At 48.2% G+C, this 21321-nt stretch overlaps 1 pseudogene; it reads right to left on the minus strand.

Annotated features, from left to right (window-relative positions):
• Positions 1-4850: 4850 nt before the first annotated feature.
• LOC126518719 (E3 ubiquitin-protein ligase RING2 pseudogene) lies at positions 4851-5288 on the minus strand (annotated as a pseudogene).
• Between the last annotated feature and the right edge of the window lie 16033 nt (positions 5289-21321).

A 21321-nucleotide genomic window follows, 5' to 3' on the forward strand; every position in this document is an offset into this window, starting at 1 on the left:
ATCAGTTCATAAGTTGTCACTGTTTGAGCTATCCACGAAAACGTCGCTGTTGGCTTTCCGTCCTCGCTGTTGCTTTTATCCATTGATTCCGCCGCCACGCACCACCACATAATAAGAATGATGCGTGCAAAGCAGACACTGACAAAACTACTAACAAAAAGGAAGCTCCATGTCGCCTTCAAAGCGCAATGTTTCTTGTTTGTTTGTTTTTTACATTGCTTGCTGTGGACACTGCAACTGTCTCACTTGAGGCAGGTACCTGAGCTATTCCAAAGCGCAAGCGCGTAAATGACACCATCCGGAAAGTGCAAAGTGCGACCGTGTAGCATCTCCGCGAGTACGCAGGTTAGATTTATCCGCCTGCATAGCTATACGCTCCTGACACTGCCCAGGCGGCGTGTCCGAGCAGTGATTGTCAGCGCCTCTTGCGGCACCTTCCGTCAAAACGCTACTCAGGCTGCCCACGCGGATCTGCCAACGTTATCGCATGTTCATGCTTGTTTTGAAATGAACAAATGTCACAAATTTTGCTGTGTTGTTTCAAACCAATCTCAAAATTAGACGGTCGGATACGCCCTGTCATTCGTTGTGAAGGGGAATAGCTATACACTGCCTGGCACGTTCACAGCATGAAAGAAGTCGCCGGTGTGACTGCTGGTGAAGTGTCACTCCCAGCAAGGCAAACACAACTACAGTGTATCTCTGGACGTGAGCGCACTCAACTATCATATGCTTTCATCAAGCAGCTTAATTGAGTGTGCAGGCATGGCTGAGCTTATTAGGCGTAGGTATTCTTGGCCAACTATTTGAGTTACCGTAGACAAAACGTACTCTTTCGTGTTGCTGTTTTGAGACGCTTGCAAAGCCTCATTGGCCACGGATGATAGGCGCCATATCTTTTCGAATTACTAAAAGGATTTTTTAAACAACTTGCACAAAAATTGTATTAGACTCCTATGTTCTGTTAAGCAACCGCAGTACTTTGTTAACAGCTACCGAAGCACCGGCACGACCTTGGGACGCTCCGGCCGCCAAGACTCGGGTGACCGTATCCGTCAACCGGAACCCAAGCAGAGCCTCACAGCGTGAAGTGCTCAGCGACTCACGCAAGCCAGAACACCTGCAGCCACCACGCAGTACGCTTCATACAGGAAAATAAATAGCGCTAAAAGATATGAAGCATTTACAAAAATATGTAAATCGGCTTCCCGGTAACTCTTTCTCGACAAATAACTTCAGTCTACTGACTACAATACTTTCTAGTGCGATCTTCCAGGAAGGAAGAGCGAGAACAAAACCACGGCCGGCCAGGAAATATGTAGAGTCGGAGAACAGGCAGCCCTGCGCGGCCGTTACAGTCTTATACGCAGTAGTACCACCGTCCCCACGCTTTTTTTCCTGGGCAGCTTTCGATGTCTTGCACATTTGCCATCGTAAAACAGCGGTATGAGAGCGTTTACCTGCAGGACGGTTGCGCACGTGGTTCAGAAGTTTCGAATCACACGCGCTCATAACAACACGTGCGCCAGCTGGATTCTACGCCGTTGACTGAAGTTGGACCAACGCCAGAGTTGCGCTTTCGACCCTACAGGCGGCGCGGCCGTCGCCGGGAAACGTCGCCGGGAAAGCGCTTTTACAATTGCTAGTAGGTACAGCGGGGCGTGGCACTTTTGACGGCGCTCGACGTTTCTGTGCGGGCGCGAGAGAGAAAATCTGGGAGCTTTTGCTCCTTGAATATATGACTCAGCCTAGGCACTACGGAGGAGGTTTCTTAGAGTGCGTTGTATTCGATTGTCCCCTATACATGCCGGCATTGCGGAGTGCGGTCGAGTTGGCTTATACGCTCCGCCGCTGGCTGCCCGCGCGGTGAGGGAGTGGGCGCGGACGCCGCTTGGTGATCGCTGTGTCTGAAGGGACAATGTTCTGACTGGTGTTGTATAAGTCGCGGGTCGCTTTTTTCGTCGCGACGATAGATCGGATTTTTTACAAGCACTGCTCCAGGAGGGCACATATAACCGGCAAACGGAGGCCTCAGTAGGGCACCTGAGGTTGTATTAAAGCAGGCGGCGCAGGATCTCCGGGGCACCCAAGTGGTAGCGGAGGGATCAAAGCTGGAAGCAGGGCGGCCCGTGGGTTGGGGCCTCTGCGAGCCCCAACCCACGAGTAAAAACATGATCGAATAAATATGATTCCGTCGAGCCAGCCGCCAACTTGCGATGCTAAGTTCAGCACTACCGCGCCCCGCGACTTATGCCGGCACGCCTCAGGACAAGTGCATACAACGCGCGCCAAGAAACTCTTCCGTAGTACCTAGGCAGAGTCGTATTTTCAAGGAGCAAAACTCCCCACATTTCTTCTCTCGCACCCGCTCTTGCTCGCGCATGCGCGCAAACGTCCGTCGTCTCCGCAAGTGCCACGCCCCGCTGTACCTACTAGCAATTGGAAATACGCCGCCGGGAAATGGTGGTCCCAGAGAGCAGTCGCCCCCACAGCGACCTGGGTGTTTGATAATCGGCGGGCTTCGAGCCCGTCAAGCGTGTTCCCGGTATCGCTCCCGTGGATCCCACAGCTGACTTCTGCAGCCTCATTCGCTTGATGCGTTAGGGGCTGGTTGTCGGACGACGCTTCGCCCTCGGACGAAGCGTCGTCCTCGGACGAGTCAAATACGAAAGCGCGGAAGGCACGGGCGTGACCCATCGCCTGGCGGCTTTGCTATTAGAATGTGAAGACGTCTACCCAGCGGTCGATTTAGGCACCACTGGCCTCCTTGAAGCCCTTGGGTTCAGCGAGAGCAGTGGAAAAGTAAACATGTCCGGCAATAGGGATTAGCAAGAGGCGATTGGAGGATTAGTGGAAGCAAAGTAGGGAAACGACAAAAAACGGAGACGTACAAAAGCACAGTTCGCAATAGGGGATCAGAAAATTTGGTTGTGGGAGTTCATAGTGTTGTTTTTTTAAATTTAGCCTAGGTAGGACATTACGCAGTATAATAGCAAGAGCTTGGTGGCGCAACCTACCGCCCGGTTCCAAAGGGGACGCTCATAACATCCATCCATCCCTCCATCCAACTCCACTGTCAGGTGATAGTGCGACGTGTACGGCCGCAGAAAGAAGCGCGAAAGAAGAAAGAGACGCGCCTCCGATATATGGCGCATCGGTTTTTCCGTGGCCATGCTCCGCCCAGGTAAGCGTCGCGTAGCAACGGAGGCGCGTCTCTTCTTAATATATTCTTATATATATATAAGATTCTCTTCCACGTTTCTTTTTTTTTTTTGTTTGGGCGCCGTCTTAAGTTTTCTGAACCCGTGCGACGCGGCGTCCACTTTCTGCGCCTTGTTTGGTAGCCTACTGTTACGGCTGCCGTAAAGGATACATGGAAATCCAAGAATTTCCAGATTTTGCTATATTAGTTCGTAGTATTGAGGCGCTGTTAACATGACACGGAACCTGAATAACGATCGTTATTGTGAAAAGTTCGGTATTCTGAAGTTCGTAGTACTATATTTTTACATTGAAACCATAAGGAGTCAACAGGGGATTTCTGAAAAGTTCATTAAGAGGAAGCTTTAGCTCGAGTGCTCCTATCTAATTACATGTAGAAGGAGAATTCGTTTTTCTCGGCAACCACTGCACCAAATTTGACGAGGTTTGTTGCATTTAAAAGACACTTAAAATCTAGTGACTGTTGGTTTCGAATTTTTGAGTTAGGTCGTCAATTTTTTATTAAAAATTGGCAAAAATCGAACATTTTCAGAAAACGAAACTATCAAGTTTACAACTCTGTAACTCAACCACTAAAAATGATAATACAATTCTGTGAATTGCATCTAATAGTACATCTAAAGCGGACAAAATTGATATGTTACACATGAATATAAAAAAATAATCATAGGGAAATACAACTTTTGCAAAACCGTTGTAACCAACGTAACAAATTCACGTAAGACGTAAAATGACATATCGAATTTGTCCGCTTTGAATGATCTAATGGATGCCGTTTACAGTACCGCGATATCAGTTCGTGATGCAGAGCTATGAATTTGTAAACTTCGTGCTTCTATTTTTTTAAAACGGTCAAATATTTGAAAATTGTATTAAGAAAATTCAAGCCCTAAATCGAAATTCCGCTTCCAACAGTCACTAGAATTTAACTTTCTCTCTCAAATGCAGCAAATTTCATTAAAATCGGTCCAGGGGTTATCTCAGAAAAACTATTTTGCGTTTTACATGTATTTGAATAGGACGCGTCGGAGTTGGGCCCGAGCTAAAGCTTCCTCTTAAGTGATATTCGTAGTGATGTGGCTTCACTGCAGTTGAAAAGTAGTGGCGCCTGAAGCCGTCGCACGGAAACCGCTGTGCAACTATACAGCTTCGCTCTAAGAGCCCTTCTGACCTTTGCTGTTGTCAGAACGCTAGGGGTTAATGTTACGCAGCGCGTACAAAAAGACATCGTAGACACCGCTGATAACGCCGCTCGCAAGCAGAAGACGCGAGACCCTAGAGAGCCGTGCGGCCAATTCCTTATTCTTGGTACGGCGTCATGTCTATGCAGCTGTCTGCACAAGCGCGCGTTCGACAGGAGCCGTTGGAGAAACTGAGACATTCCTGTCTTCCAATATTCCACCTGTCACATTTATTTAGCCGTTTTCATTTGTCACCAACACGCGATACCAAAATTCAGAAAGGAAACAAAAAAGCCGATTGACTGTATACCTGTCCCATTGCTTTTAGCGGATGCTCATAAATGCTGCAAATTTTCGAGCATTGGGATGTGTAAGAAGAGCAGGAGGAGTAAACACACACAGGAAATGGTTGTTATTGCGTGCGACCATTTGCTTCGCCCACTCAAGTCATTGGTACGGTGGTCCTTGCAAAGCGTGCTGCTCGCCTCCTCGCCGAGGCATGCCCTGTAGCGCGGCCTGCAACGGCTGGCTACTCCACGACTCACGAGGTGCAGCCGCGCGTCTCGCTTCGTCCTCCTCGTCGTCGCCGTTCGGGTAGAGCACGGCGATCAGAGCGTCCATGCGATGGTCGCGCCGCAGCGATCTCTTCGAGGGAATCTTGCGGCGACAGGTGGGGCAATACTTGTTGCACCGGCGAAGTGATGTGGTGATGCACTCCTCGCAGAACCGGTGCAGGCATCTCGTCGCGACGGTGTTGCAGAGAAGGCCAAGGCAAATGGCGCACGTGAGCTCATCGCGAACACTTTCGTCCACGACTACCAGCCTAGACTCTGGAAGCAATTCCTGGGGAGATCGCTGGATTTCGTAGTCAGTGAGTTCCCACATTCTGTTTCCTTGTGCGCAGTTCGACGATGTCATCTTGAATCCAGACGAGAAGGCAGTGTTTGCTTGTCCCTCTGAACAAAGCACCAATGCAATGCGACCAAAGCTACGCCGCAGAGACAATATGGAAGAAACAGATGGAATGTCATCGATTGTACCGTAACCGGTGCCGTAGCCGGAAGAAGCCAAATCGTTTGTACAGAGTCGAGAAGCAGCAAGGTATTCGGCACGAGACCTTGTCATAGCCGATGAGGACGAAGTGTTTCAGCTCCTGGTGGCCGCGTGGCACGAGGGTCTCGTGATCTGAGGAGCAGGGACTGACGCTGGGCGGGGGGGGGGGGGGGGGGGGGTTACGTAGCTCCATTAAACAACGGCGAGTTCGCTCGGCTTGTTAATTGCATGGTGCGGGCATTTCTAATACAACTATTTTAATGCGAAACATTCTTGTTGATTTCAACCTAGTTTTCTCTAACCGGTATCTAACCGTTTTGATAGGCAGATCCCGAAGATAGTGCATTCTAAGATATGTGGGCCGATGCACCACTAGGACCTCTTCGTATCTGTCACGGGGTATGTGCCCCTGGGACCACCGAGATTGCATGACTGGGGTGGGCCATTAGTATGTGCCACTCTGTATATAGCGCTCTTCAATGAGCATATTCGAGGACAACTTGGATAATGTGCCTCCGGGGCCACTATGTAGAGCCACTATGTAGTGCCACAATGTGGTGCCACTGGGTATGTGCTCTGCAAGGCCACTGAGTATGTGTCGCTGGGTGTGAGACACCGGGTATGTGCCGCTTTTCACTGAGCATTTTCGACGCCAACTTGGGTATGTACCCCTGGGCAGTGGCGTAGCAACAGGGGGGGCCGGGGGGCCGTGGGCCCCGGGTGCACGGGGCCAATAAGGGGGGGGGGGTTGTCATATACGTCTGAAGACACCCGAAAATTGTCGATATCCTCGCCTTCCTCGACTATACCCGCGAGGGGGGGGGGGGGGGTGACAGAAGAGCTAAGGGCCCCGGGTGCCAGACGACCTAGCTACGCCACTGCCCCTGGGTCTACTGAATATGTACCTTAGGGGTGTGCCACTTTTCAATAAACCACTGTGACACCAACTTGAGCATTTGCCGCTGGGTATGTGCCGCTCTTCAGCTAAACCGCTTTGACGCCAACTTGGGTGTATGCGCCACTGTGTATACATGTACCCCTCGAGCCACTGAGTATTTGCGTGTGAATGGGTATGTGGTATTGGGGCCACTGGCAGGGGCGTAGTCAGGGGGGGGGCGGGGGTTATGGGGCTTCACCCACCCCCCCGAAATTTTTTCGTGCTGTCATGTCCGCCGACCAAAACAACCCTCGGTGCCGGAAATCATTCTGGTTTTTGTCTAGAACGTCTTTTTCACGCTCGTAAGGACATAGACATTTCAGCGCGAACATTGCGAACTCGGGCCGGATTTCGTGGCAACGCCCATGCACCTGGAGTGACATAACGCAACAAGCCCTATCCAAGCACGAATTTTCAAGGTCGTTTTGATGGTGAGCGGGCTCGTCGCGGCACTCGCGGAGGCCGCGGAATCTACGGAGCGCGTGGATTTCAATTCTGAAACTTTACGGGTATAAAGTTCTCATAAACATTTAGGGTGACATGTGCATTGACATTTTCAAAGTCGTGTTTTAGATGTTCTATTCCAGAACTTTGCGGGTTTAATGTTAGAAACATTTCACGCCAAAGGTGCATTCGCTTTTCTAAACTCGTACATCGGACCATACGACGAGACAAGCCAAATCAACACATTATCAGGCAAGTTGACAAAGCACGTAGCGAGGTTCGATGAGACGAAGCTTTTGTCGTGGTTCATTTGTGCCGTCGTGTCACAGAAGAGAATATCAATATTTTTTTCACCTGCGCCAAAGCATCCACGTCAAAACACTAAAGTCAGCAAAGGTAACTACGTTATTTTTTTTTTGTACTTTGACTTTATTCGCGAGGACACATTGAGCCTCTTCACTTTTCTTGTTCTCGCTACCCGCAGGCTGCCAAGCCAGCCAGATGGATGGTCGGCGATTTTGGTCGGATGATGCATACGTCGACCAAAATGGTTTAAAATATATATTTACGTTTCGGCGTACTGCTGTACTGTCTGTACCCTACGACGAAAAATTAATGGGCTGAAGGTTTCAAATGCCACCAGATCACGAGGAGATCGATGATGAGAAGAGAAAGCAGGAAATTACAAACCATGTGATTTGAACCTCTATCTGTTTCGGACTGTAATAATAATGTAATGAGTTACTTCTTATCAGTTAAATTCTTAACTATTTCTTTAACTGATCTCTTGCTTTTTTTTTTTTACTACCCGCCATGGTGGCATAGCGACTTTGCTGTTGCGCTGCTAAGTCCGAGGGCGCGGGATCGAATCCCGGCTGCGGCGGCCGCGTTTCGATGGGGGCTAAATGTAAATACACTCGTGTACCGTGCATTGGGTGCACGTTAAAGAACCGCAGGCGGACAAAATTATTCCGAACTCCCTCGCTACGGCGTGACTCATAAGGATATCGTGGCTTCGGCATTCCAGAATTTAATGTATTTTTAATTGAAGATTCCGAAAGAAGTTGTCAGTTAAAACGAAGTGGGAAAAGTTGCAGCGCACGCAGTTAAAGAGCCAGACCAGCTCATTTTATTTATTCTGGTTTTTTAATGGCAATACATGTTGGCAGCACTGTAACGTCGAATATATCCATTACTTTTAACAAATTCCTCGATTACTTTCGTGGGGCAGTAATCGGTCACTGTAATTAGTTACATTTTTTAATGAAATGATTTTAATTTTTTAGCGGTTACTTTTTTTCTGTAATGTGTACAAGTCAGATGTCCTTAAGAAAACGGAAGACATTTTATCTGAACAGTCTGGAGAAATAAATTCTGTCCACAAACGATGGGGTGCTAATAAGTTCTTAGCTTTCCCCCCCCCTTCCATGTGAAACAGAAGAATGAGTGGGGGGGGGGGGGTATATGACAGCCTAACATCTTAGTATGTAACTCTGTAAATATCAGGCGTTTGTGATTCTTAAAGCTGTATTTCTTAATCTTTCAATCAGAGACTGTGTTGGCAGAGGGACACGCATGTTTTATGTCGTTGGAGTTACGGGTCATCACGAAGCTTTTGTTTCTCCAAGGAAAATCAGCAAAAGACATTCACACTGACATATCACAAACATAACTCGATATCTCAAGCTCGATATCTCGTTTTGAGGACTGGGAATTTCACCGTTGAAGATGAGCCCCGCAGTGGGTGCCGCCCAAACCTCAACTGACCCGGCAACCTGCAATGCCGTCCATGAACTGATCATTGAGGAGCGGTGAATATCCGCAGGCAAAATAGCCCATATACTGGGCATATCACAGGAGCGTGTTTGGCTTGTCATCTCCAGTATTCTAGCTTTGTGCAGCTATCGACGAAATGGGTGCCGAAATGTTCGAACAGTTGTCAGACGGAGGAACAAGTTGAAGCATCCAAAGCCATTTTGGCCCATTTTGGCCCATTTTGGCCCATTTTGAAGCCGCATACTGACTTCTTGGCTAGTTTAGTGACCGGGGGAAGAAACCTGGCTCCCCATCTATGATCCCGAAACCAAGAAACAGACAAGCAATAGTGCCACAGTGGGTCCCCTTGGCCGAAAAAGTTACGCTCCCAGAAATCAGCCTAAAAAACATGGTATATCCATTTTCTGCAACAAAGACGGTATTCTATTGGTTGACTACTTACCTCGGAACTCTACTATTACCGACCTATGTTATGCTAGCCTCCTGGATCAGCTGAAGGAAGCAATTAAGGCGAAACGCCGTTGAAAGTTGACCAATGGGATCCAGTCCCCCTTTTTTTTTCTCACATGGCAATATACCTGCGCACACTTACAACACTGTGGCTTCCAAAGTGAACGCCCTCGGTTTCCTGTTGGTCCGCCATGCCCCCTACTCACCTGACCTGGCCCCTTCGGACTATAATCTCTTTTCGAACCTGAAGAAACACCAGAAGATGTAACGTATTGAGGGCATTTCTGACGTCAAACATGTTGCTCAGAGCTGGTTTGAGGCCCAACCAAAGGGCTTCTATTTCAACGGTCTAGAAGAACTGCAACGGCGCTGCATTAAGTGTCAGTCTCGGCGGAGAATACGTTCAGTAAATGTGCTATTTTATAACTCTAGCTCTCTTCTTTCTGGTCAACGCAAGAACCTTACCAGCAACCCCTCGTATATGAAGCTGCTGATGCGAGCATGCGTCCGTGCAATTTGTGCAAGCAAGTACTTTTTCAGAATTGCAGCAATAAGAACTGACTTTAAGAGGAGTTGTGCCATTAGGATTTTGTGAAATGTGAAGAGGATCCTCGATTCAACCTTGAGCGCTCACAAGCGCACTGCACTCTCATCTTAGTATATAAAGTGAAGCCAAGGGAGAGGCATCCTTTAATATAACTCATAATCATTCACATTTAATGCGAATGCTTTTATATTTACGACAGCAGTGCGAAATCCCGGGCTGGCTGTAATGTGAACGCTAGGCGCTACTTGAGTGCGAAAATCGCGGGCCACTTTTGCTCAAACTTTCGCGGCAATCATGGAAGCAAAAACACGGCAACGAAACTCTTGTTTTCCTTGTACAGACCTGTACCATCGTCGAAGCGCAATAACCACGGCCGACTTGATTCCACCTGCATTTTTCGCGCCATTGATGGTGTACGAGAGTACATAGCCACTGCAAAAAGAAAATGATAGAGTTTCAAAATTACGTGGCGTGAAGACTTAGAAAAGCGCAGATAAAAAAATAATCAGACGCTCAAAGCTAAAACTACGGACGCATATCATTGATGGCAACATTGGCTTCAGAGTCTTCAATTGGTCAAGCGGTTGAGTCATAATCTCGAAACTACTTCAGAGCTATAGGTTCTTCAACGCGCAAAGAGATCTCAGTACACAGGTTATTTTACCGCCTCCTGCAACACAACGCAATCACCATAACCAGAAATCGAACACGCTACCTTAATCCGAGCACCAGGTGTCTTGCGCAACGTTGAATAGATACGAGTTTCGATAGGCGCTGAAAATTAAGGGATGGCTTCACAACGTATGGCTGAGCAGATGATCACCAGCTACCGTTCGCACGAGGCATTTTACCCGTGGATAAGTTTACCCACTGTGAAAACACTTAGTACAAAAGGCAGTAAGCAGAGTAAGCTATTGAGTTACAAAGGAGAAAAATTTTGCGCAAGTGTCATTCCTTTGTCGCTTAAATGACTGTCTTGTGGTAACTTCTGTCAAGTGAGGAGAAAGTATTTTATTGACGGGTAATGTCCACGGGTAAAATGCCTCGAAGAAGTAGCGTCGGGTAGCGATATACTCGTGATCGGCTAGTTATTTGCCGAAAGCCTCATATAATGTATAGCCACCACAATTAAGTCTCACGTGTGAAACGTCATTACGAGTGTTGTAGAATGGAACCGTAGAAATGGGCTGGGGTTCGTTATGGCACTCTCTGCATGTCCTGTATCTTGGTTGCAAAATATGGTGTGCTATTGCGCTAACGAGATTTTTTTATGAGCTTTTGTACTGCAGCCAACGCCACGTTTCAGTGTTCGCTAAAAAAAAAAAAAAAAACCCCGCTAACTCCTTTGTCTAAAAGCAGACGTAACAGTGTAAGATTTACATTTACAGCCAGATGCAGATTTTTGTTTTGTTCGAGATGGTCAGTATACGCATACCATAAATCCTTATTATCGCTCTGTCCGGGCCCAACGGCTAATGGGCCCGTTTGAAGAAGATGACCTCAAGTACCCTGCCACAAGCTCAAAGTGCAACGTGAGGAATGAAAATTTTAATGTCTAGCCCTCTTTTGCCTATATCGCGGTCATTATTCCCCTGATCAGCGATGGCCTAAATAAAAAAAAATAGCAGTTTCGCCCAAAAGGCGAAGTATCGATTGCGATAGCAAATTAGCAGACAGCCATACGAAGCAATGGTAGTGCTTTTATCGGGCGTATCAAGGTAAACATTCGGTTGCTAACTAACTTAACAAGCATGATTTCAGCGCGCACAGCATGCATGGACACATCACACTCGAGGATCGCGGACACTCGCTGTCAAAACAGTGACGTGAGGAAGCGCTTCAGCAGCAGCGAGCGAAGTGACCTTCGTGCTGTCTATGGATTCAACGCAAACCGAGCGCCGAGAACACCCATTCGCACGGACGAGATTGAGCCTCGATTGTCGGCTCCCCTCGCAAGCTTTCACTCGCACATACTGTGTGGGGCGCGCGGCGACGGTGTTATCGCCCTTGGACTTTATGCGGCACATCACGGCGACGGCAAAAATGCGCATTTAATTGCTATCGCAATAAGAATAAATTATAGGGTTTTACGTGCCAAAACAACGATCTGATTATGAGGCATTCCGTAGTGGGGGACTCCGGATTACTTTTGACCACTCGGGGTTCTTTAACGTGCACCTAATCGAAGTACACCGGTGTTTTTGCATTTCGACCCCATCGAAATGCCGCCGCCGTGGCCAGGAAGCGAGGGTTTTTTTTTCGACATGCGTGAGGTTTCTCGCAAGCATTTGTAACTCTTCGCTGTGCGTGATGCTCGAGATAACGAGTTGCCGACTTACCCGATAGGGCATTAAACGGGGGATCGAAAGCACCCGCGAATCCATTATTGTCGCTTGGTATTGCGATTGCCGTTTTCTATTTTTTGCTGTATTACATGGTGATCGAATAAGGTTGAGAGTGTGATTACCGGCTTCACCAGCATCTGCGCAATTGCTTTTGCGAGTTGTTACACAGTTTAGTTGTAGCATAAGTGAAAACACCTCCAGTACGCAAGCGCAGAAAGTTCTGTAAACGTGTGCTCAAACCATCTTGGGCTTGCGATGTTTTCTTGCGCACTTTGCTATACTATAATTATCTCACAAGCGATAGCTGACATCAACGAGAATGTACAATTTTAGCCACGAGAATCTGCGAGAGCTCGACCGAAGCGTCATTAACTAAACCTGCGTGCATTCCATGCTAAAAGAGAGAGAGACAAGAAAAGAGAGAATGGTGTCAGTCAACTATAAAAACGTAAAGCATTTCTTCCATCTTCTGATGAAGGGAACTCGCTGCGTTAGTCGAAGTATTTGTTTGAACACTGCTCCTGTCCCTAAGCCGAATTTCAGCAATTCATTATTACACTATACTCGATCTCAATTGAAATTCCGGATATCTCCCATGCTTCAATGCATAACAGAAAGTTATGTTTAGTTGTTCACGAAAAGCCCAGCGCTTATTTTCGACCACGAAAACCGCATAATCGTCATGGTGAGTAAAAACGGTCTTCTTGTGAGGTGGTTTTTTTTTTTTGTGTAGAAGCTGGCGTAGTGTGTTGAGATTCGTTATGGGTTCAATAAAAATAATGGTTATCACGTATGACAGCAATTTAGCGAAACACCAAAAAATATTTACGACTTACCTTATTAGGAAAAAAACAATGTCATTCATAAAAAACAAAAGTTATCAGAAGGAACAAGTTGTAACAGAATGAGCCATTTGAAAATACGGGACCACCCTAAGATATAAAATCATCCGTGTCTTTAGGCTAAACTGAGGCGGAAGTGCCAGTGTTTCACGTGCCTCAAGAAGAAAAAGGTATCCACGGCCATGAAGCCAACCGCCGCTAGCGTAGAGTCGTACCGGTCGAAGTACGAAAGCTGCAACATCGTCCCACCTGCGCAAGAGAGCTACGCATCAGCAGAAGCTCAAATGCTGGACATAAAGGCGATTGAATTCGGGGTCATTAGCACATCACCCGAGACTGTCATCCAAATGGGCTGCATCAAATGTCCTACCTCGCGGAGCATCAGGGAAAAACTTTAGCTGTTCTCGTTGTTTTGTAGTTAGACACTGAAGCTGAATACTGGGGCCGAACTCCCTCAAAGCTTTTCAATCGTAGATGTTCTTTACGATTGGCCGACCGCCTTCGCTAATAAAATGTCCAGTATCAGGATTGGCAGGAATTTCCTCTTAGAAAAAAAAATGATACTGTAAGAGGTTTTTTCCTGAATATGGGTGCTGGTTCTTCGCTATCGTAACACCACGCATGACATAAGTTATAAACGTTAATCCAATAGCAATAAAATTTAAAAAATCGGCGATGAACCTTCTGTTTCAATCAAATATTTACAGCCAAGAGGCAAGGCGCAAAGCCTCTGTGAAAAGGTCTGATGCTGCTCCACCAGTGGCAAGGGCCCCGCATTCACAGAAACCTATCGCGCTAGAATTGTTCGCGTAAGAAAATTTCAGCGAATCCCGATGCTGGACATATAGATAGCGAGTTGGCCAATGGCAAATGTCACGAAAGAGAAGCTATGTCATTTAGGCCCATGGTGCGCAGCCGAACCACATCACAATCATCTTGTATAGCACGCATAACGCTCCGAGACTTGCGACAGTGACGAGCTCCTCACTGTCGCCATAAGATTCACACCACGGAAGGAATTCCGTGGACGAACGCGACGTGGCTTAACCTGCAGCAAATCGCGCCTATCGCAGCTTATCTCCGGCGTCCTTGTGTGACGACATCATGTTCGTTCGTGGAACTAGGCCCACCGAAGAGCTTAAGCAACCGAAATGATCGCCCCATTTGTGTGACGGGTTCCCTGTGCATGGTAGCTTCCTTCTTTTCGCCATGTATATTGATTAGACATCAAAATCATGCGCATGCACAGTCATGTTGTTGTGGACGACTAGTCCATTCTGTTAGAGTATCATCTTTTATTTCTGTTTCTTCAAATATTTGCCTTAGTAATTAAGGTAACCGCACCCTCCCCTTATATTTATTGCAAATAAAGCTATCTATATGTGTACTCAGCGTAAATGCTTTAAGCAGAACTAGGAGCGTTGTTCGGAAGCGTTCAAACCGGCATAAGTAAAAAAAAAAAACAATTCTATGCATTGGAACATTTACTCCATATTACATCAATCTCTGTATTTTGATGATGTGGGCGAAATGCGGTCCAATAAAATTTATTTCAAATTCGAAAACAGCTGAGGACTTTCCCACTCGGAATTATATTTATACAAACTTTATGTTCAAAACTCAAAGGCGCTCCAAATGGAATGCATAGCACGCAAAAAAGGAAAGCAAGACAAAGGACATTGAGCCTCGCAGCTGTAACATCCCGCTGACCATCATGGCTATGCACTATAGCTGCTTTGAGGGTAAACTCGGAAACGAGTTCAAGGCTCAGCGTGCCAATAAACGGGTTGACGAAGAAGTTGAGCGGCCGTTCTTGCCACATTTGAGCTGGAAAGCATGGCCTGCCGCAATCACAGTGAAAAAGCTCAAACAGTATACGCAATGCGTCGTGCACTGTCTGCGGCACTCACCGCTCGCGAATGAGTATTCCGAACCAGAGTGGCCGAAGACGACGTAGTAGATGCTGATGGCGCGAATTCCATGCATGAAGCGGAGCCTGTAGGAGCCCGACGTCTTCTGGGCGGTTGACGCAAGTAACTTCAGGTTGGCCGGCACGGAGAAGCTCCGCAGGACTCTCACGGCCGCTGTTGCAGAAGAGGCCATCACGAAACTCTGGTCAGGCGAGGGGTGCTTGTAACTGGACTTTCTTGCAGCCAAGCACGCGTGGCGAGCGGTTTACAATGTTATTATATATATACGCTGCTGTGCACTCTCTCAAACAGTGAGTATGTACCGGACAGTGCAGTCGTTCTCATGTTGAAAAGCTTCTGTTGTGAAACTAGAATTGACTTCTACCCGGTTCGACTCTCATGGGGCAGTGGCTAAAAATGAAGTTCATAAAGACAATAACTAGCTCCTTGAAAGACGTGTCGAACCGGGGATTGCAGTTCACGTTTGTCGGCACGCCATTTCCCGGCCGTACACCATGTGAATGACGCTGGTAAGCAAAAAAAAAAAAAAAAAAGAAGAGAATAACCGTGCGTGACACGCGGTAATTTATTTCCGCGCAGGGTTATGAGCACAAGGCCCTCGTTGGTCTACTGTGGCAAAGTATCTCCTCTGACAAATAGGTGGAATGACTTCTATAAGCATGTTATTAGCACGAGCTACATCTCACCAGCAGCACCTACGAAATCCGCCGTTTTACTGAATTCGATCGATGCAGATGACATCGCATATTTGCATGGCGTATACCGTATAACGCACGGAGCTGAGTAATTTAGATACTTCACTGTCCTAGCTTGAGCACGACGTAAAATCACGTTTACCCGGAGCATGAACTTCTAGTTCTCTATTTTAGATGACTTCAGATACATAATAAGCGGCAACATTTTCTTTTCCTCTGAAGATAGGGAGGAAGACATTAGGAAAAACGAGAACTTGGAGATCGTGCACCATATAGTTTTGGCTTTGAGAACTACAGCCGTATGATTATGGCATCGGAAATCGAGTAGCGCTCGCGTGTCCCCGTAGGCCATATATCTTTATTCAGAATCCCCTGCTAGCTCCGCACTATTGGACGCGTTCTTCATATTTCCTTTTTTTTTCCGACGGCGCCATAAGGTGTAGCACAGACGGTACCTTGTGAGCAGAACAGGTACCCGTATTCGCAAAAAGTTGTGCCTGCAAGTATTCGTAAGGGAGATTCCAGCCAGTCGTGATGTTGGACATAGAATTAAAGACGGACGACCAATGGCGAACACCACTTGTGAACAAAAAGCTTCATGAATGCCACTCCAGGTCATTGTTCGAAAGACAAGGGTAGGCGGATCTCTGCTTCCAAGAAAGTTTTCAGCTTTCATATTTTACTCTGAAGCACCAAGGCTTGCCCTTTACCAATGCGGTTATAGGCAAAATTGGCATAACAGCAGCGCAGGGAAACCACCATTTCTGAATTTCATGCGCTCGAATACAGTAGCTTAAAGTTAAGAGTAAGATAAACGTAGACAACAGCATTTTTTTTTTTTGCTAACTCTAGTACCCGAGGTAGTTAGAAACCTTATTTTCTTTAATCCAAACAGGACAATATGTTAGCGTCATACGCTCACCTTTCGCTTTCACGTGGTCGGATGCGTAAGCGTCCGCTATGGTCCCAGCCGCCATTAGCAAGACCACGGTGGCAAGGACACCCCTACGAAGACCACAAGATGCAACGGCGTATTAATACTGGGGATAAATTATCGCGTTGAAAGTCCCTGTCTGCTGAAGCTTCGAGATCGACAGACCCTTACACATTCCGTCACTTGAATTTCAGGTCGCTATACGCTCGAGACCTCCCCTGCAATATGTTTCACTCAAAGATCTGCACCAAAGTTTCCTCCCAGTCGAATGTTGTATATTTATTATGTAATGGAAATGTTGGCAAGAGGCACAATTTGTCGCTGGCCACGTTCAATTGTTGAATGATCATTGAAGTGAAACATTTCAGCTATGTAGCAGTTTACAATGAAATGCGGGCCAATCCGCTTGCAATAATATATATATATATATATATATATATATATATATATATATACTTTTAAACCAAAAAGCTAACTTATCTCGAAGACTGCAGTCGACGGTCAAATTTCATTATTCACGGTATTCTCGAATGCCTTGATGAAACTGATGCAACCCTGAAGGATAAAGTAGTAAAATAATTATTTTCATAAAAGCTTGGTGTGAAATGCGATTCCATCGGACGCATTCACCGACTAAGGAAACAATCCGGTAAAAAGCCCATCCTCATGCACTTTTAAAATTTCATTGAAAAGAAAACGCTAAAAAAACTGAAGGGATCAGAAGTGTTTATCCAGAATGAGTATTCACAGTCCACGGTAAAAAAGACGCAAGTTGCTGTGGGATAGCGCTAAGAACGAAAAACAACGAGGGGAAAGGGTAATCTTAGTTCATGACAGACTTACAGTTAGAAACGTTTTACTGGAATAAATCCCAAAACAGGCGCATAAAGATAGGAGAGCGTCATTGCCCCAAGCCACACGACCTATCCCAGCGCCTTATACGAAGCAGTTAAGACTTTTCAATATTGCTACGGAATAGTATTTGCGATCACGAAGAGGCGAGCAGTGTGAAGACGACGACGACGATTAGAGGCTAGCGCGGGCTGTTGCCTCTTGGCCAAGCGCGGCGTATTTTCTTGTAAATATACTTGTATATAGCTTTTCATTTGCCTCTTCCTACGTAACATATCTGGTGGAGGTGGACGTTCCCTGTTCCTCGTCACGGAGCTTCGCAGTGGACGAGCCTTCGTCGAGCCTTCCTTCATGGCTCCCGGCGACGACAACTCGACTATGCCGGCTCCGACACCTGCTGCCACTTCGATTACCTACATCACTCTCCCCGCTCCCCGTGCTCCGGCGTATTCTCGGGCAAAGATGGGGAAGACGTCGATGACTGGATCAGCCTGTACGAATACGTCAGCTGCAACAACCGGTGGGACCCTACTATCATGCTCGCCAACGTAGTCTTTTACCTCGGTGGCACACCTCGAGTTTGGTTTCGGACGCACGAAGATGAGCTCACTAGTTGGGATTCACTACAGCAGAAGCTTCGAGACTTGTTCGGCAACCCCTACGGTCATTAACTTGCCGCGCAGAAGGCGCTTTCCGGCCGTGTGCAGACGTCAACAGAGCCCTATGTCACGTACATTCAGGACGTCTTGGCTCTGTGCCGCAAAGTTGACGCACACATGACTGAGGCAGACAAGGTATCCCACATCCTAAAAGGCATTGCCGATGACACCTTCAACTTGCTCGTTTGTAACAACGTGGCGACGGTGGATGCAGTTACAAAAGAACGCCGCCGCCTGGAGCTCGCTAAAAGCCGACGTATTGACCAGCAGTTTGGCCGTCTGCCTAACATCCCAGCGACATCTTGCTGTGCCGACGCTCCTCGTCCCAACAACACTGCCGATGTTACCAGGATCGTCCGGCGTGAGATCGAGGCCGCCTATCCGGCTGCCTTCGACTCCAGTCCCACCAACGCATCTGCAGTCACGGTTTCCCTGATCCAGGCAGTTGTCCACCAGGAGTTCGAAAACATGGGTCTTCAGACCATCTCCTCGGCCCATCGCCCTGATACCCGCCCGGCTTCTTCGATTCCGCCCCGTCCCGCATCTTCTTACCCATCACGTTTCCGCAACCCATCTGAATGGCGCACTGCTGACAAGCCAATTTGTTTTCACTGCCATCGAATCGGGCACATTTCTTGGCACTGTCGCAGTCGCTGGAGTTCCCAGACCCGGTGTACTTATTCTGCCTACTCTCACCCCCAGGTGGCCCTTCTCGTCCCTATGCTGCACGCTCCGATAGTGCCGCGGCTGATTCTCCTGCACCGAACCGCCCCTATTCTCGTTCGCCTTCGCCCCAACGACGACAATCTCACTCCCGCCAGCCCCGTCGCTCCTATTCGCCGACTCCCTTCGGACGCCGCTCCCAGCCGGAAAACTAGACGATGCAGCGCCTTGAGGTGCCGCTGCATTGCTCCCTACGCCGCCAAATCCTCTACGCATTGCCCACTCATCTGAACCTTCTTGACGTGCAAGTCGACGGTGTTTCTGTGTCTGCACTCATAGACACTGGGGCGCATTTGTCGGCAATGAGCGCTGACCTTCGTAACCGGCTCAAGAAAATTATCACGCCTGCCACGACGCCTGTTGTCCGTGTCGCCGATGGCGGAAAAGCCCCCGTAATTGGTATGTGTACCGCCCGCGTCTCCTTCGCCGATTGCTCTACTATCGCGCTATTCACAGTGATCGCCCACTGTCCCCACGACATCAACATCGGCTTAGACTTCCTCTCCGCACCTTCTGCTCTCATCGATTGTTCCGCCAGTACTATCCGCCTTGACCTCCCTGTTCTGGATCCTACTGAACCACACCCCAGTCGCCTCAGTTCCGTCAACTTCGTTCGCTTGCCACCTTCGGCACTGACTTACGTTGACTTAGTGTCATCCCCTCCAGTCCCCGACGGTCAGTACATCGCGGCTCCTATGCAAGACGTCCTCCTTACACACGGGATCACAGTACCTCATACAGTTTTATCTATTACGGCGAATTCCGTCTGTCTGCCAGTGGTCAATTTTGGCTTGATGACATAAGTGCTGCCACGCGCGATGTCTCTGGCCCAGCTTTGCTCATTCGAGGATTACTCAGTAGCATCTATTGCAGTAGACGACAATTCATCCGATCCTCCTCTACCATCGCAGTCGGCAACTTGTACCATCGACGACTTACAGAAAATGATTGCGCCCGACATACCGTCGGAGCACGCTCGTGAGCTCTACCGCGTTCTGTTTTCCTACCACGATATTTTTGACTTTAACGATCGTCCTTTGGCCCAAACTAAAGCTGTTAAACATCGCATTAATACCGGCGATGCCCCTCCTATTCATCGCCGCTCTTATCGAGTGTCACCGGCTGAGCGTCAAGTTATTCACGCAGAAGTTCGCAAAATGCCTGCCAAGAACATTATTGAACCGTCATGTTGTCCATGGGCGTCACCTGTTCTCCTGGTCAAAAAGAAGGATGGCTCATGGCGCTTTTGCGTGGATTATCGGCATCTTAACAGGGTTACCAAAAAGGACGTGTATCCCCTACCTCGGATTGATGACGCCCTTGAGTGCCTCCACGGTGCTCGCTATTTCTCCTCTATTGACCTTCGCTCCGGCTAGCTGGCAGATTGCCGTGGACGTTCTCGACCGCGAGAAGACTGCTTTTGTAACACACCACGGTCTTTATCACTTCAAAGTGATGCCGTTCGGTCTATGTAACGCCCCTGCCACTTTTGAACGCATGATGGACTCCCTTCTTCACGGTTTCAAATGGTCCACGTGCCTGTGCTACTTGGACGACGTTATAGTATTCTCCCCAACGTTCGTTACGCACCTCTAGCGCCTCTCAGCAGTCCTGGACGTTTTTCGTCGAGCCGGTCTGCAACTCAACGCATCGAAGTGCCAATTCGGCCGTCGCCAGATTACCGTCCTTGGACATCTCGTTGACGCGAACGGAGTGCAACCTGACCCAGGCAAGATCCATGCTGTTACGCACTTCCGTGTTCCGAAGTGTGTCCAGGATGTGCGCAGCTTCATCGGCCTTTGTTCGTACTTCCGCCGTTTCTTGAAAAATTTCGCCGCCATAGCACGACTACTAACCGAGCTTTTGAAAAAAGACGCCCCTTTCCAGTGGGGCGATAACGAGGCCTCTGCATTCTCGCATCTAATCGACGTTTTCACAACGCCTCCCGTTCTGGCCAATTTCGATCCTTCTGCGCCTACCGAAGTCCGTACTGATGCCAGCGGTCATGGAATTGGCGCAGTACTGGCACAACGCCAGCGCTGCCACGACCGTGTTATCGCTTACGCCAACAGGCTCGTCTCGCCCGCGGAGCTCAACTATTCCATCACTGAGCGTGAGCGTCTGGCCCTAGTTTGGGCGGTTGCGAAAATCCGCCCATACTTATATGGCCGACCCTTTTCCGTTGTCACAGACCATCACGCGCTTTGCTGGTTAGGCTCACTGAAAGATCCTACAGGAAGACTTGGTCGCTGGGCCTTACACCTCCAAGAATATTCGTATACTGTCACCTATAAATCTGGCCGACTACACAAGGACGCTGACTGTCTGTCTCGCTACCCGGTAGACGAGCCTGACGACGCCGACAGTAGAAGCGCCAACGGCATTTTCTCTGTGTCTGCCTTCGCTAACATCGCCGATGAGCAGTACCGAGAAGTATCGCTGCGAGCACTCATCGAGCGTCTGCGCTCTACACCTACCGACGCATCCGTTCGCCGATATGTCCTCTAGGGCGGCATTCTGTATCGAAGGAACTTCCTCCCTGACGGCTCTGATCTTCTTGTCGTGCCAAAACAGCTACTACAGACTGTGCTCTTTGAGATGCACGACGCAACCACTGCAGGACATCTTGGAGTAAGTAACCCGCACGTACGAACGCGTCTGCCGCCGCTTCTATTTGCCTGGTCTCGCTCGCTCCGTCCGACGCTATGTTGCTGCTTGTGATCCCTGCCA

This window comes from Dermacentor andersoni, chromosome 1 (genome assembly GCF_023375885.2).
Source record: "Dermacentor andersoni chromosome 1, qqDerAnde1_hic_scaffold, whole genome shotgun sequence".
Lineage (NCBI taxonomy): Eukaryota > Metazoa > Arthropoda > Arachnida > Ixodida > Ixodidae > Dermacentor > Dermacentor andersoni.